This window comes from Equus przewalskii, chromosome 9 (genome assembly GCF_037783145.1).
Source record: "Equus przewalskii isolate Varuska chromosome 9, EquPr2, whole genome shotgun sequence".
Taxonomy (NCBI): Eukaryota; Metazoa; Chordata; class Mammalia; order Perissodactyla; family Equidae; genus Equus; species Equus przewalskii.
Window position 1 is genome coordinate 65,282,655 of NC_091839.1, and position 18,056 is coordinate 65,300,710.

Here is an 18,056-nt window from a genome sequence, read left to right on the forward strand (position 1 = left end):
ACAATCACCTGCCGAGAACACAAATAAACTATAAAAGTATTCAACCAGTTGCATTATTTACTCTCTTACTAAGGAAAAAGCAGGAGGTTACAATTCTAAGGTATTCTTTGAAGTATAATCGAAGATTATCTCTATGTTTGATTGCTGAATAAGATTAAGTGGGAGTTCTAGAATAATATATGATCAATATCATCCAAATTGCCCATTCTAAAAAAATAAAAATAAGAATTCTAGCATTCAATATGCCTTTATTACAAATCACGGCAAGACTGTAAAATTTAAAAAATAATTCACAGCACCAACTCCTATAGTATATAGAACAGTGAGTCTCAAACTTTATCATGTGTCAAAATCACCTTGAGGCGTTATGAAAACAGATTGCCCCAGCCCCACCCCTAGAGCTTCTAACTCGGTAGGTCTGGAGTGGGGCCTGAGAATTTGCATTTCCGATAAGTTTCCAGATGATGCTGATTCTGCCAGTCTGGGGACCACTCTTTGAGAATCACTGCTATAGAGGAATTAAGATAATAGGAAATAATAAAGGCCCTTTGGCTTTGGGCTTTGGGAAGGAAATTCATTGATGAGCTAAAGAAAGAAGTTTCAGAATAGAAACTGCATTCATTCACAACTATGTAAGTGCCCACTATAGGTCAATAACTGTTCTAGATACTGGAGATACAGTGGAGAACAAAGCAGGCAGGGTCCCTGTCCTCATGAGCCTGAAGTTCTCATTGGGGAGATGCATGATAAGCAAATACACATAAGCACTACAAAGAAAAATGAACTGGAATAAGATGGTAGAAAATGATGGAGGTAGGGTTCTATTAGACCAGGTATTCGAGAAGAGCCTCTTTGAGGGGCCATTTGTGTACAGGCTTGAATTAAGTGAGGGAGGAAGCTTTGACGAGGAAGACTACAGGAGCATTCGAGACAGAGGAATGACAAAGTTCAAAGACAATGACAAAATACATTGACTTGTGTATTGACGTTCAACATCTGTTACAAGTTTCACAACCAATCTTCAAGATCAGCTTTGACCAATGAAGGTATTTGACAGGAAACACCTATACTCTCAATTGAAAGAATATAAAACATCACCTGCATACACTAGAGAGCACGTATGCCATTTCTAGGCCTGAATAAACAGTCAAACAATTGATTCAACAAAGAAATTAAATGTCAATACAGAATATTAGTGTAATGTTACTGAAATAATATAATGTGAACATTATTTAGCCGAATGTCAGTATGATATCCACAGAAAACAGTGGAAATTTTCTAGGTTTAAGAGAAAGCATTTCAAAATTGGATGCTAGAATGGCCAAACACTTAAAATAGAAGAAAACTAATAGTAATATGGCAAAAGATCACTGTCCAGTGTGGAGAATTCAAAGTGGGATTATCAATTTAATGAATAATAAAATGAAAGGAAATTATCATAGATAAATACGAAAAAGCTAGTGTTATTCAGTTCAACTAAATTGTACCAGACGTAAAAGTCATGTCAAAAAATTAACAATTGATTTTATATATTGTTGAACTGTTGGAGAAGAAAACAAAAATACCACAAGTGAATATTTCCTTGTTTTCACAACCTAAAGTAAAAAGTAAAGGTGTTGACTTATGTGAAGAATAAATAATAACTTTAAGTTTTAGATATTAACTTTAAAAGTTTTAGAGAGGAAGTCTAAGATAATGATACTAATGTTGTTGGTGAAGAAAAAAGTGCATGAGCCGCATTTTTGACTGAAATCCAGAAAGTATTCTTTCTGCCAAGTACAATGCATAATTTGAATTTGTTACTAAGAGTCATGGCCTCAACTGTGCAGATAGTAATCATTTTGGGGGAACAATTTAAGAAATTATATACAATATTTTCTGGATCCACTCTAAGACAGAACATCTTCATGAAACATCAAATGTAACTTTAAAACCACTCTTGGACACATGACGGGAATCTTGACTAACCATTATTAAAGCAATTAAATTTAATTTAGTCAAGATATGGGATGCACAATGGTAGTTAAGCCAAACCGCAGAAGATCCTCAAAGAATGAATCATAGACATTGGCAGGAAATGAAATTAATTTTGAACTTGTAGTACACACAGTTGTGGATATGAACTGTTGCTTGCTATTAGTAGTTAGAAAAATTTACAAACAAACAAACAAATATAACTTTAGTAGTTTCACTTTGTAAAGGATTTTTTTAACTTTTTAAAAATTTGAAAACAATATTTAAATTTAAAAATATATAAAATATGCTATAAAAGTAACATCTCAATAAATTATCAGGAAATTAAAATATAGGGAAAAAAGTTCACGTGACTGTGAAGTTGATTCACATACAAATAATTCTGAAATGAATTTTCATTTATACTATTTTCTGGTCATTATAGATTACGTTATAGCTGATAAATATACTGCCATTTTTTTTCTTTGGAATATATTGATATTAAAATTTTTTAAGAAAATAACAAGAAATACGGTATTTGATCTAGATATTTCTTTTAGAGATGATGAATCTCGTGATATAAAAGATAATTTTTATGATGAAATTAAAATATCTTGCAATATTTTCTGTAATAATGGTAATTTCTCATACGCTAAATCATAACAATGTTTAAACCTGGTTTGTAAAATTCATGGTTCATTTCCAAATCTAATTATTCCTTCACAAATTTATTGACAATTCCAGTTGCTACCGCCTTAGTAGAGCAATGTTTCTCCACATGAAAATTGATAAAACTATCAAAGAACTACAATGCTTCAAAGAAAGTTGTTTAGTTTGACATCATTGTTAACAGAAAACAAATTTTGTTAAAATCTTCACGATAACATAACTAGTGAGTTTGCTGAAATGAAGGTAAGAAGAATGTTTTGTCATATTTTGCTAAGTTGTTACTCATCCAAACATCACCAACCCATCAAAAGAATACCTAAACATGTGCAATAATAATTAAATCCAATTGTCATTTATTTTTGTCTAATTTAAGTCAGATAAACACAGGACTTCACACTTTTTTTAATTAAAGTATATTTTCAAGGTAAGAAGATAGATTCTATTCCATTTAACAGTTTGTTAGCTTGATTGTTAACTCAAATATTTAGACAAAAGGTAAATGAGCTTCCATTTGTACTCTCACCCTGCCCCCACGAATGTTGAGAAAAGGCAGAGTTTTACTCAAAGGAGTGCTGAGGTCTAAGTTGGATACTTCTCTCCTTGCCTCTGCTTCAGACTGAGCAATCACATCAATAATCTCCCCAGGGAATTTTCCCCTTCAGGTGCTGCTTCTCAGGTCACCTAATTTAGTGCCCCTCCTGTGCCTCCTCACCTCCATTCCCACCCACACACTCACATCTCCCAGGCTCTGGGGATTTGGAGCCCCAAACAATCCCGGCTACCTGCGAGTGGAGTGATGACTCCCAGATCATGGGGGACCTCACGCTTCCAGGGTGAAGGGAAGCAGTAATTGGAGGGAGGAAAAAAAAGAAAAAGAAAACTGTGATGATTTATAAAACAAGGTACCAAAGGAGTTAGGGAGAGTGGTGAGATGATGAGAATGGTAATGAGGAAATGAGAAGGGGGTTAGTCATGGAGAGAATTTCTTCCTCTGAAAAAAGGTAGAAAGATATGAAGATACATAGATAGATGATAAATAGAGAGATAGATAGATAGCTGGACAGATAGAATAAAGATAAGTTAATGAATGAATAATTTTGAGATGTAGAAAAGAGACTAACTCAGTTTTCTCCAAAATTCGTACAGGGAAATCATCCCGTAGAGTAATAGTGCAAGTATTAATATATTCCACAAATATGCATTGAGAGCCTCCTGTGGGGTCCCTGTTGTGCTGGGTCCTGGAATAACAATGACAGGCAAAAGGAGACATGGTCCCCCTCTCATAGACATAGTCCCCCCTCTCATAAAAGCAAACGAGAAGCATAGAAATTGATCAAATAGCCACACCACTGAATATATTATTTCAACCTAAGTTCTGAGATAAAGTCATGCTTCCATGAAAAGAATATTAGTGATTTTGGAACTCTGTGGAAAGGTTTGAAAAGGCAGTCCCAAGCGCAGCATAATACAGTAGTTCTCAAACTTAGTAGGCAAATCAAAAGGAAGCACAGCTAAGAGTAAGACTCAGAGCCAGACCTAAGGCAGCTCACATCTCAGGCCTAAGAGAGACCCACCATGTGACTGGGAAATAAGCTGTCCAAAAGTTTTATTCCTGCATAAATTGCGGCTTACTGCTTGATCTTTAAAAAAAAAAAAAAGGGAGGCGCCCAGCCCACAAGGCCAAGTGGTTAAGTTCATGCACTCCACTTCGGTGGCCCAGGGTTTCACCAGTTGGGATCCTGGGCGCAGACCTAGCACCGCTCATCAGGTCGTGCTGAGGCAGCATCCAACATAGCAGAACTAGAAGGACCTACAACTAGAATATACAACTATGTACTGGGGGGCTTTGGGGAGAAGAAGCAGCAAAAAAAGATTGGCAATAGATGTTAGCTCAGGACCAATCTTTAAAAAAAAAAAAAAAAAGGAGTGCTCGCTTCGGCAGCACATATACTGAAATTGGAATGATACAGAGAAGATTAGCATGGCCCCTGCACAAGGACGACATGCAAATTCGTGAAGCATTCCATATTTTTAATAAACTCAAAATGGATCAAAGACCTAAAGATTAGACCTGAAATCATACAGCTTCCAGAGGAGAATATAGGCAGTACACTCTTTGACATCAGTATTGAAAGGATCTTTTTGGACATCATGTCTTCTCAGACAAGGGAAACAATAGAAAGAATAAACAAATGGGACTTCATCAGACTAAAGAGCTTCCTCAAGGCAAGGGAAAACAGGATTGAAACAAAAAAACAACCCACCAATTGAGGAAAAAATATTTGCAAGTCATATATCTGACAAAGGGTTAATCTCCATACTATATAAAGAACTCACACAGCTCAACAACAAAAAATCAAACAACCCGATCAAAAAATGGGCAGGGGACATGAACAGACATTTCTCCAAAGAAGATATACGGATGGCCAATAGGCACATGAAAAGATGCTCATCGTCACTAATCATCAGGGAAATGCAAATCAAAACTACACTAAGATATCACCTTACACCTGTTAGAACGGCAAAAATAACCAAAACAAAAAGTGACAAATGTTGGAGAGGTTGTGGAGAAAAGGAATCCTCATACACTGTTGGTGGAAATGCAAACTGGTGCAGCCACTATGGGAAACAGTATGGAGATTTCTCAAAAAATTAAAAATAGAAATACCATATGACCCAGCCATCCCACTACTGGGTATCTATCCAAAGAACTTGAAATCAGCAATTCCAAAAGTCCCATGCACCCCTATGTTCATTGCAGCATTATTTACAATAGCCAAGACATGGAAGCAACCTAAGTGCCCATCAACTGATGATTGGATAAAGAAGATATGGTATATATATATACAATGGAATACTACTCAGCCATATAAAAGGAGAAAATCGTCCCATTCACAACAACATGGATGGACCTTGAGGATATTACGTTAAGTGAAATAAGCCAGATAGAGAAAGACGAACTCTGCATGACTCCACTCATAGATGGAAGTTAAACATGTAGACAAAGAGAACTGATTGGTGGTTACCAGGGGAAAGGGGACATGGGGGATGGGCACAAAGGGTGAAGTGGTGCACCTACAACATGACTGACAACAGTGTACAACTGAAATTTCACAAGGTTGTAAGCTATCATAATCTTAACACAAAGTAAAAAGAAAAAAGGAAAGTAAAAAGGAAATATTCAAAAACTAGAAAAAAAACAAATGTTCTTCAACAGGTGAATGGCTAAGCACATTGTGATACATCAGTACATTGGAATACTACTCAGCAGTGAAAAGGGAAAAGCTGTTAATTCACATATCAACTAGGTGAATCTCAAATGCATATTGCTGAGTGAAAGAAGCCACACCAAGAAAGGTCACATAGTGCGTGTTCCATTTATATGGCATTCTGGAAAGAATAAAACTACAGGGGCAGAGTAGATGCCAGTGGCAACCAGCATCTGGGAATGAAATGGGTCAGGGGTCGACTACCAAGGAATTTGAGGGGAGTTTTTTAAGTGATGTAGTGGTTCAATAGCTTAATTGCAATGGGGATTATAGTCTTGCACGCATTTGTCAAAACTCATATTCAGTATACACTACAAAGAGTGAAATTTTCTGTATGCAAAGTGTACCTTAACTTAAAAATTCTTTTAATGTACTCAAGGAAAAAGGGAAAGAAAGAAAATATAAAGAAATGTTGCAATACTGCAATTTGGTTGGTGATTTTTCTCCAACTCCTTGGGTCTTCAATTTTTGACACCCCACACATGACCTATGAAATTTAGTTAGATCATAACTGTGAATTGGAAGCCTAGAGTAACTGTAAGTAATTCCTATAACTTCAGACTCTCTTGACAAACCTCAGCAGTTAGACTGGAATGCAAATGCAAGTTTTGCAGGTCCCTTATTTATTCCACTCCATTTAAATTCTGAAGCGCACTTATGTCTCAAATTTAACGCAAACTAGAAAGGGCTCTCCCTTGGAGACTAGCTTGTTGATGCAACAATGGAATGTGTTCAGCAAAATGTTTCAAAAGTCCTTGTTATGAGACTGAAGAACATAAATGAGCAGTTACTACAAGAAGTAACCTAATCTTCTGGCAGTTGTGAAGGAGCTGATCCTTTACAATAAAGGTTTTATGGGGAATGTGTCCGGAATTGGTTGCCATGATAATCCATTGGAATAAGTTGATATGGTGACCCAATTTAACAACTGCGGGCTTCAACCAGGCAATAAACAAAGAACACTTGTTCCTGAAGAAGATAGTTGTACTCTGTGCTCCCTGACTGTCAGAGTAAAATGTATTTGATTACCTCAGCTAAAGTAGATTTCCTTCCTTTTCCAGCAGCTGAGGATCACGAAACTTGAGGTGCAATTGTTATTCTTCAAGCCAATTTTCCAAAGAGCTTGCAAGTCTACCCACCCTCCCCAGCAGGGAAATCCCCAAATTTTAACAAGCAGAACTTTTTTTTAAAATTGCTGGATACTTTCCAAAACTACTGACCAGTTGGAAGACGTTGAATCATATCTCCATTTTTCTTGTATCTAACCTTTATTAGGTTTCATATACAAATGTGAACTACCTCACAGAACAGAAATGAATTGCGTTCATCATACAGAAGAATCTAGATAACAGAATAAAAGAAAAGATAAACATTACTAGATCCAACCCATAGATATACTTTCTCTGCTGCTGTAGTTGCCCCAAACTCTAATCTTTTAAAGATGAAAAGATCTCATTGTCCTTTAGACAGGCACATACAATGTCTTTTAAAACAACTTCAGTAATAGCTGAGGATGCTTTGGTGTTGACTTCTGCGAACAATATTTGCTAGAATATTCCAGTCAGCAAATTCTTTTACAAAATAAAAAGGAGGAAACATCCCTAACTCTTTATATGAGGCTAGCATAGTCTTGATAACAAAACCAGCTAAACGTACTATAAGACAGAAAAATAGCAATACAATTTCATTCATGAACATAGATTAAAAAAATCCTAAACAGGATATTAGCAATCAAATCCAAAAAAGTATGAAAAAGATGAGACATCACGACCATGATTGGTAATATTAGGAAATCAATTGATGAAATTCACCACATTAACAGATTAAGGAGAAAATTTTTCTGCTCATCTCAGTTAACTCACGGTGAGATGGAAAATTGCCATCACTTACAGATGATATTATTGTCCACATGAAATATACCCAAAAAGTCTATAAGTAAATCATTGATATTTATAAGCAAATTTAGCAAACTGGTTGGACATAAAAAAAAGTCAATGCACAATGATATCTCTCATCAATAAACAATATCTCTCAACAATAAATTAGAAAATTTAATTTTAAAAAGATACCATTAGCAAGAGCAACAAAAAATGCAGAGTGCCTAGGAATACATCCTGACAGACATTTAGAAAGACTCAAATGAATAGACAATTATTTTACGTTCTTGCATAAAAAACACTCAATGGTAAAAAGATGTCAGTTATCCCCAAATTGATCTAGAAGATTTTTCATGGAACTTAGCAAGCTAATTAAAAACTTTATATGGTAATGTGAAACTCCCACAATAGTCAAGATACTCTAAAGATAACGAGCGAGGTGTAGGAACATGCCCTACTGTGTATAAAGACTTATTGTAAAGCTACACTAGTTAAGATAGTATGGTATATGCAAAGGAAGAAAGAATCAATTTAACAAAAAAGTAATGCCAGAAATAAACTCATGAATATATAAAAACTTGATTTTCATCGGACAGTAAGTTGTGGGGGAAAAGTATACTGTTCAATATTCCTGGGGCAATAGATTGCCCATATAGAAAAATATGAATTGAAATATCTATCTCACACTGTGCTAAAAACTACTGAAAATAATTTCTGGTGAATTAGAGGAATAAGTGTGAAAGGAAAAATCCAAAATGTTTAGAAAATAGAGCAATATTGTCATCTCAGAGAAGAATTTAATAAGCAAAATGCAACAAAAAAAGAAAAAAATGATAATTTTTCAGCCTTAAAATGAAAAGATTCTGTCAAAAGAAACCATAAAGGAGCAGAAAGACAAGTCACAAATGAGAGAAGATACTTACATTACATATAACAAAGGATTAGTATCCAATATATACGTAAAACTCCTATGAATTTAAAAGAAAAAGATAAGTAACCAAGTATAAAAAAATGTGCAAAATACATAACTGACATTTCACAGAAGAGGAAACATTAATGGCTCATTGCCATCGGTAATCAGGAAAATGACAATGTATTTAAGATTCCAACATACACATAGCATATCAGCCAATTTAGAAATCGACAAGATCGTGTGCTGGCAAGAATGTTTAGAAACGGGAACTCTCATCCCCCACTGGTGGGAGTATAAAGGGATACAATCAATTAGAAAAACATTTTGGCTTTACTTTAAAAAGTCAAACATGTATAAAACCTATAACTAGTAATTTTACTCCCAGATATATACTTTAGAGAAATTCTTGTACATTTATGTACAAGAGATATGTACCAGGAGATATAGTCAAAGCTGGATGTTTTATCAATATCAAAAAAATTGTAAACAACTCAAATGCCTCTTAACAATAGAACAAAGTGTAGTTTTATTCTCTACAATAGACTATTATATAGCAGTGTACCCAGCAGCAAATAAATGGACTACAGTTTTACATGTCAACATGGATGAATAGCAAAAGCATAAATTTGAGTCAAAGAAGCAGGTCACAGAAGACTACATGCCACATGAATCGATTTACATGAAGTTCATAAACAGATAAAACTAAGCAATATATTGTTTAAGGATGTCCATCACAAATGATAAAACTAAGGGAAATAGGCAAGGAAATACTTTATTTAAAAATTCAGGGGCTGGCAACATCATACTCAATGGACAAAAACTGAAAGCCATCCCTCTGAGGACAGGAACAAGACAAGGGTGTCCACTTTCACCACTCCTATTCAACATAATACTGGAGGTGTTGGCCAGAGCAATTCGGCAGGAAAAAGAAATAAAAGGAATCCAAATAGGTAATGAAGAAGTAAAACTCTCACTGTTTGCAGATGACATGATCTTATGTATAGAAAACCCCAAAGAATCCCTAGAAAAACTATTAGAAATAATCATACAGCAAAGTAGCAGGGTATAAAATCAACATACATAAATCAGTAGCATTTCTATACACTAACAATGAACTAACAGAAAAAGAACTCAAGAACTCAATCCCATTCACAATCGCAACGAAAAGAATAAAATACCTTGGGATAAACTTAACCAAGGAAGTGAAGGATCTATACAATGAAAACTACAAGACTTTCTTGAAAGAAATTGACGACGACATAAAGAGATGGAAAGACATTCCATGCACATGGATTGGAAGAATAAACATAGTTAAAATGTCCATACTACCTAAAGCAATCTACAGATTCGATGCTATCCCAATCAGAATCCCAAGAACATTCTTCACAGAAATTGAACAAGGAATCCTAAAATTCATATGGGGCAACAAAAGACCGCGAATTGCTAAAGCAATCCTGAGCAAGAAAAACAAAGCCAGCAGAATCATAATCCCCGATTTCAAAACATACTACAAAGCTACAGTGATCAAAACAGCATGGTACTGGTACAAAAACAGGTCCACAGATCAATGGAACAGAATTGAAAGCCCAGAGATAAAACCACACATCTATGGACAGCTAATCTTTGACAAAGGAGCAGAGGGCCTACAATGGAGAAAAGAAAGTCTCTTCAACAAATGGTGCTGAGAAAACTGGACAGCCACATGCAAAAGATTGAAAATTGACCATTCTTTTTCACCACACACCAAAATAAACTCAAAATGGATCAAAGACCTAAAGATTAGGCCGGAAACAATAAGTCTTCTAGAAGAGAATATAGGCAGTACACTCTTTGACATCAGTTTCAAAAGAATCTTTTCGGACACTATAACTCCTCAGTTGAGGGAAACAATAGAAAGAATAAACACACGGGACTTCATCAGACTAAAGAGCTTCTTCAAGGCAAGGGAAAACAGGATTGAAACAAAAAAAAAGCTCACTAATTGGGAAAAAATATTTACAAGCCACTTATCCAACAAAGGGTTAATCTCCATAATATACAAAGAATTCACACTGCTTAACAACAAAAAAGCAAACAACCCGATCAGAAAATGGGCAGAGGACATGAACAGACATTTCTCAAAAGAAGATATAAATATGGCCAACAGACACATGAAAAGATGTTCATCATCGCTAATCATCAGGGAAATGCAAATCAAAACTACACTAAGATATCACCTTACACCCGTTAGATTGGCAAAAACATACAAAACCAAGAGCGACAAATGTTGGAGAGGTTGTGGAGAAAAAGGAACCCTCATACACTGTTGGTGGGAATGCAAACTGGTACAGCCACTATGGAAAACAGTATGGAGATTTCTCAAAAAGTTAAAAATAGAAATACCATATGACCCAGCCATCCCATTACTGGGTATCTATCCTAAGAACCTGAAATCAGAAATCCCAAGAGTCCCTTGCACCCTTATATTCATCGCAGCATTATTTACAATAGCCAAGACATGGAACCAACCTACATGCCCAGAAACTGATGATTGGATAAAGAAGATATGGTATATATACACAATGGAATACTACTCAGCCATTAAAAAAGACAAAATTGGCCCATTCGCAGCAACGTGGATGGACCTCGAGGGTATTATGTTAAGCAAAATAAGCCAGTCAGAGAAAGACGAACTCTGTATGACTCCACTCATAGGTGGAAGTTAACATATTGACAAGGAGATCTGATCGGTGGTTACCAGGGAAAAGGGGGGGAGGGGGGAGGGCACAAAGGGGGAAGAGGTGTACCCACAACATGACTAACAATAATGTACAACTGAAATCTCACAAGGTTGTAATCTATCATAACATTAATAAAAAAAAAAAAAATTCAGGGGCTGGCCTGGTGGCGCAGTGGTTAAGTTCACACGTTCCGCTTCGGTGGCCCAGGGTTCACCGGTTCAGATCCCAGGTGCAGACATGGCACCACTTGGCAAGCCATGCTGTGGCAGGCGTCCCTCATGTAAAGTAGAGGAAGATGGGCACGGATGTTAGCTCAGGGCCAGTCTTCCTCGGGAAAAAGAGGAGGATTGGCAGCAGATGTTAGCTCAGGGCTAATCTTCCTCAAAAAAAAAAAAATTCAGATACTTTTCTCACTCTGTTAAATCTCTGAATTTTATAGATCAGGTCTTCATTTTGCGGTGGTCAGAACTCAGGTTATGATTTTTACACTTATCCCATGGGACTCTGACCTTTATTATTGTTTACAAAATATAAGAATATCTAGTTCAAAATAAACCTAAGAAAAATAGCCAGTAGCCTCTAATTTCATGTAACAGAGGTAATTTACAAATTTAGTTTCTTATAGTCGGACTATAATGAGGGCATATCTGTTATACACAAGAAGAAAATAAATACAAAGAATGTTGCTCTGATAAACTTGTTGAAATCTCGTTAGTACCTTCAAGTTACTTGTACAGTTCAGTGTTTATCAAGGTCTAAGATATTAACAGATGTTTAAACCCCAGCCCCTGTTAAGTAAATACTGGAACATTATACAACCATTAAGATCTTAATTGAGTGTTTATGGAGCAATTCCCTAGACAAAACATAAATCTAAGTAAATCCTTTTTGTGACTCTCAGTGAGAACCTGTGCTAGCCAGCTTTTAGAGAAGAGGTTGTGAAATCAGTAAAACCCAAATTTGAGTACTGTCTTTCCCATTTTTTGTCTCTGTGGCCTCAAAAAGATTATTACACTCCTAAACATCAGCTCCCTATAATATAAAATGAAGATAATAGGGCTATTAGAAAGATTGAATAAAATATGTGTAAAGTGCCTACTAAGTATTCAAAAATGTTATCTATTATTAAAGCTATTGCTAAAATATAGTGTCAGTGACATGTAAATTAATTGTTAGGAGCCCTGACGATTTAGAATGCCCAAAAGACCTTTTTGTTGTTATTTGAACTATAGAAGTTTTTCTTAAGTGAACTAATGGCCTAAAGAGCCTTTACGCAAAGAAACTAGAGGTATAAATCAATCTATTGATTAACTGGAAAATTCAACTATTTCTTTGGCTTCCTAAATAATTTATATGCATAAGTATACCTTGAAGTAGTGGGGTGTAGGTTTTCAGAAACTCCAAGAGACAGATATTTTTTATCTCTCTCTCAGATAAATGCATTTCAAACTTCATTCAACAGTTAAGAGAAAAAAATTACCTCATCTTAAGGAAGCACCCAAAACTTTCCTCTAGAGATATATAATAATTCTTGCTTATACATCTTGTAAAATATTTCAAAGGAAATATACAGAAAACAACATAAAAACACTCCTGTACCCATTCCCCAGACCTATTAAACTTTGCTATGTTTGACTTAGATTGTTTTGCATCATAGAAGTCTCCTGTGCAGCTTTCTTATTCCCATCTCCATCTCTTCCCAGTGGTACCATTATCCTGAAATTAACACTCATATTTCTCTTGCAATTTTCATATTATTAGTGCCTATATATATCCCCTTAGAACCATATGGCATTGTTTCACAGGTTTTCAAACAAACAGTATCATCCTGTTTTGTATTTTTTCTATCATCCACTTTGTATTTTTTGACAGTACTGTTGAGATTTAACCATGTTGATACATGTAATTATAAGTCATCAGTTCTATCTGCTGTAGAGTATTGTATATTGTATAAATATATTATAATTTATTCCTTCCACTTTTGTAAGCTGTTTGGGTTTTGTTTTGCTTTGGGGTTTTGAGGGGGGGTTGTTATGTTTTGTTTCGTTTTTGCTATTACAATTAATGCTTCAAAGACACTTCTTATACATAATCCTTTGTGCTCATGTGCATGAAATTCTCTGGAAAACATATCTATAAATGAAATTGCTGGATTGAATGTCATATGAATCTTCAAGACAATGCTATATATTGCCAAAGTTCTTTCAAAATTGACCGTGTCAATTTATGTTCTTGTCAAAAATGTTTGAAAATTTCCTTTGTTCCACATCTTTGCCAAGATTTGGGATTGTTAGACTTTTTAATTTTTTTCCAATCCAAGTCGTTGTAAAAGTTATTGGTTTAACTTTCATTACTCTGGTTATCACTATTAGTAAGACTAATATCTTAAAGTTTCTAAGTATACAATCACATTGTTTACAAATAAGGACGTTTGGTCTCTTCCTTTCAAATTCTCGTGCCTATTTTATGCCCCTGTCTTATGAGATTGGCTTGAGGATGACCTGTATAATGTTGACCAGAAGTAATGATAGTAAGCATCCTTATCTTGTTCTAATCTTTAATGGAAAAGTTTCTAAAATTTATCCATTATGTATGATTTTTACAGTATATTTCTGATGACTACCCGTAATCAAATTAAGAAAGTTCCTGTCTGTTTTGGTTTTTATAACGAATGAGGGTTAAGTTTCACTGAATGCTTTTTCGCATCCATTGAGATAATTGGGGTTTTTTCTTCTTTTATCTGCTAATGTGAAATGTTCCAATTAATAGATTTTCTGCCCTTGAATTCCTAGATAAAACCCTTCTATGTGGTCACAATGTTTCTTCATCTAAATGCTGCTGAAACCAAATTGATAGAGTATTCTATTTAGAATTTTTGCATCGGTGTTTCTCAGTGATATTGGTCAATAACTTTTCTTGTTTCTTTGTCCAATTTTGACATCAAGACCTTTTCTATTCTCTCAAACACTGTGTAAAACAGAGGATTTGGTAAAGCTTGTCTGTAGATTCTGTAGAACAATGTTATATGTTGTCTTTTCAATGAAACAATAGAATTTTAAACGTCTCTTTAATTCATACAAGATACTCTTAGTTGTCTACCCAATATCATCCTCCCTTTTTCTCTTGCTAAGAGAACCCTGATTTTTTTGGAGATATATATATGCATATTTATACACACACACACACTATACACACAAATAGATATGTAAACATATATACACACAAAAATACGTATGTCTGTGTTTGAGAGGTACTTTTTCCTCACATGATAAGCTCTGACTAAATAACAGTAACGTATTTTAGTATATAAGTATTTACACCTTTGCCCTCCCTGCTAAGACTTTTCCAGTCACCTCCACCCACCCCTCCCACCACCACATGCACACATCTTAGACCACAGCCTGGTCTTACGTGTGTTTTTAAGAGCTTCACTGTGATAACAAAGACAATGAAAATCCAGGCACGGAGTCAAAGGCCGTCTAGTCCAGTTCTTGGTCATGAGGCTGTTTTTTTCCTCCTGCCTAGCCCAGATGAGAGCTTTAATATAGATATAGGCATGGCAACAGATCAGCAGCCATTTTTTCAGCCTCTTTGTGGGTGTGAGAGCCCCAGAACAAGCCTTGGTTTCAGGTGGTGAGCCCAGCTCAGAACTTGTGGTCCCATTCCCCTGCAGGAGTCAAAAGCCTGGTTGCCAGCCTCCAGCCCAGAGACCAGCAAGCCCTGGGCATCAGCCCTGCTTGTGGCTTTGAGTTTCTTTATTTTTTGCCTTAGAATGTTTGTTTGGGGATCCAGTCGTGTTTTCTGGTTATCTCTTTCTACACTTTCTTTATTATTTCTATGGGTTTGAAGCAAAAGTGTTGAATTTAATGGTACGCTCACTGTCATCTCTACAGAAAGCAATTTTCAAATGTTCTTTAGGATAAACAAAATAACAAAATTCCTATCTAAGCTAAGACTCCTAACATACTGTGTTGTCCCTCATTTTCTTCCAGAAATCTAGTATTTAATCATTCACCTGTCCTGGGTGGGGGAATTTGTGGATACTCGTCACCAAACAGGATGTTATAACTAACAATTCTAGTACATTTATTTCCTCTATTAAATAAGCTATATATTACTGCACATTGAATTATACAGTAATTATATAATATGATAAAAATGAAAAAGTTCTAGTTTCAAAGCCCCAACTTTACCAAATAAAGGAATGGTTATCTTCTGTACTCAGTCTCATGAAAGTTCAGAAAGATTGAACTTTTATTTCCCAAGGAGCAGGTGCTGGATGTACATACGTGTACTTGGGCCTACAGAAAGGAGACATAATGGGCAATTTTGCTTCCAATATTACATACCAGAGATAACTTCACTCACCCGATGCTTGGAAGACACAACTCCCTTTCATATTACATTTCCCTGGAATTCTAAAGGGTCTCTGGCTAACTAATTCTGTTCAAACTTTAAGAATAGGCCCCTGCTTGGTGAGAATATGGGAACACAGAACTATTCATTTGCAAGTGAACTTTATAATGTGCTATTTTCAAGAAGGATCTTAGGCTGGAAATAACACTCACATTGGAAATATTTGTAAATATTATACACTGTTTTCAAATCAAACATGAGTTTGTTCCAATTTCAGAGTTTGGAGACATAAATGTCTTAGATGGGATCATCTAGTCCAGTTTCTTCATTGTATAGATGAACAAACCAAGGGCTTAAAGGGTCACAACATTTCACACCATGGCCCAGAACCCAGTGTCTTGATATCCAGTCCATCACTCCTTTCATGCTACTCTTCTGCCTCCTCCGTTCTTAAGAAAGTAACTAAGATAGTTGGGATGAGGCTGTATTGCTTTCACAGAGAAGGCAGGGTAATGTCCCAGGAAATGTGGTCAGTGGACTGAGTTCCCAAAGTATTTGACCTTTAGAGCTACAGGCACCCAGGGATTAAGTCTGCTCCCTCGTGTGTTTCAAAGGTGGCAATCAGCCTCATGCCCTTCCACCTTTCCTCTCCCCTTTAAGAGCCGATGGTTCTTTCCAGTTCTCCAGCTACTTGCCTATATAACTACTTGACAAGTGCTTTGAAATATCTTCTTTTTGACAGCTACAATCAGAATTTCCTTTCTGTTGAAACAATTCTTCCAAGCCTTCAGGTCTACTACCCGATGGAAAAAAGACCTTTGTTTCTCTTAAACTTATCGGTGCTGTTGCTTTAATTTAGTGCTTCATTTGAAATGCACAGATACAGTCTATTTTTCTAAAAACAATAGTTGTTTAGTAATGGAGTTATGCTGCATTACTGAAAGGCTGTCGTAACACATTCATTGCTAAAAATAATAAGAAGCACTGCCTTGCAATAGCCACTCCCTCATATACCCAGGGGCAAAGCTATAAACATTGATGCAGATTAGGGTTTCAAATTTACTTTGCCACTGAATACCCACAAAGAAAAAGAAAGCTAAGGGGTAAAAATATATGTTCATTTTGAACTATTTCAAAATCACTGTCTTCTTAAAATATTTACAAACCCCAACAGATATTACTAAGGTCATGGCCGTATTCTGAGCACACATATGTTTGGAGAAAGAATCAGGTATTCATAGGAGTATGGGTATGAGTACTCATTTTTTCTAATATAGGAAGAAGTTTCTTTGGTGAAAGCTCACTCTGAGACCTGAATTTTTCAGTTTGATTTCTTACCTGGTCATATTTAGCTGGTTTTCATTCCAAATTATATGAACAACTGCCAAATTTCCACTTTGATTCACTGTGTGGCAATATTCTGCATGTGGCATATAAAATAATATACTATTCTTTAAATTTTACATTTCAAGTTTTTGGGACTTCAATAATTTTTTCAGATAATGTCATGAGTTGGATTATTTTACAACTTGAGTGATTCACACCTCTCATAAAGAAAAATGAAAAAAATAATACCGATCGGTGAAATTTAAATTTTATGGTCAACAACTGGACTTTCACCTTAAAATATGATGCCCCGTATTTATAGCATAAAGTTAAGAACAAAAATTAAAAGTGCAGTCTGCTTTGGGGTCGGCTAGGCTAAGTGCCTTGATGTATCATCAAACCTCATACTACACGTTGTACTTAAATCACAGTTAAACCTAATTTTTGTCATGACAAAATTTGCTTAAATATCAGTCACAATAACCAAAGAAATTAAAGACAGACAATGCCAGTCTATCAGTCAGTGCTACAAGTTCCTCCACACATGCCAAGAGAAATTTCCTATGAATGAGTTTGTAAGAAGCTCTTTCGAGACCTCTTGAAGCATGCGACAGGACATCACACTCAGATGGATATCTTCACCTTCTGTCTGTTATTGCTGTGGTCTCTGTTTAATCCCTTTAGCATCCTGCTGAAATGAAGTTTATAAACAGAAGTTTGGGAATGGATCAACACCAATACTGTCAAATATCTCTGTCAACACTCTAAATCCTTCAGTCTACTTCCACCTTCTGAATCTGCAAATTCCTCTATGCCCTCTTATTTTACAAAAGGAAGGTCACAGATATGCTAGTATCTAGGCTACCTCGAAACTGTGTATTGTTAAAGACAAAACAATTTTTTCACTATGATCAGAAATCAAAGGCAATTAGAGTGACTTTTCCAGCCAAGTAAAGATGAAAAACAACTACTT

The 18,056-nt window shown here is 35.7% G+C and overlaps 1 non-coding gene across 1 annotated transcript; it reads left to right on the plus strand.

Moving 5' to 3' along the window:
• The first annotated feature begins 4,548 nt into the window (after positions 1-4,548).
• LOC139073746 (U6 spliceosomal RNA) lies at positions 4,549-4,655 on the plus strand. The gene has a single exon (XR_011522734.1). It is a non-coding gene; the product is annotated as a U6 spliceosomal RNA (small nuclear RNA).
• Positions 4,656-18,056: the final 13,401 nt, after the last annotated feature.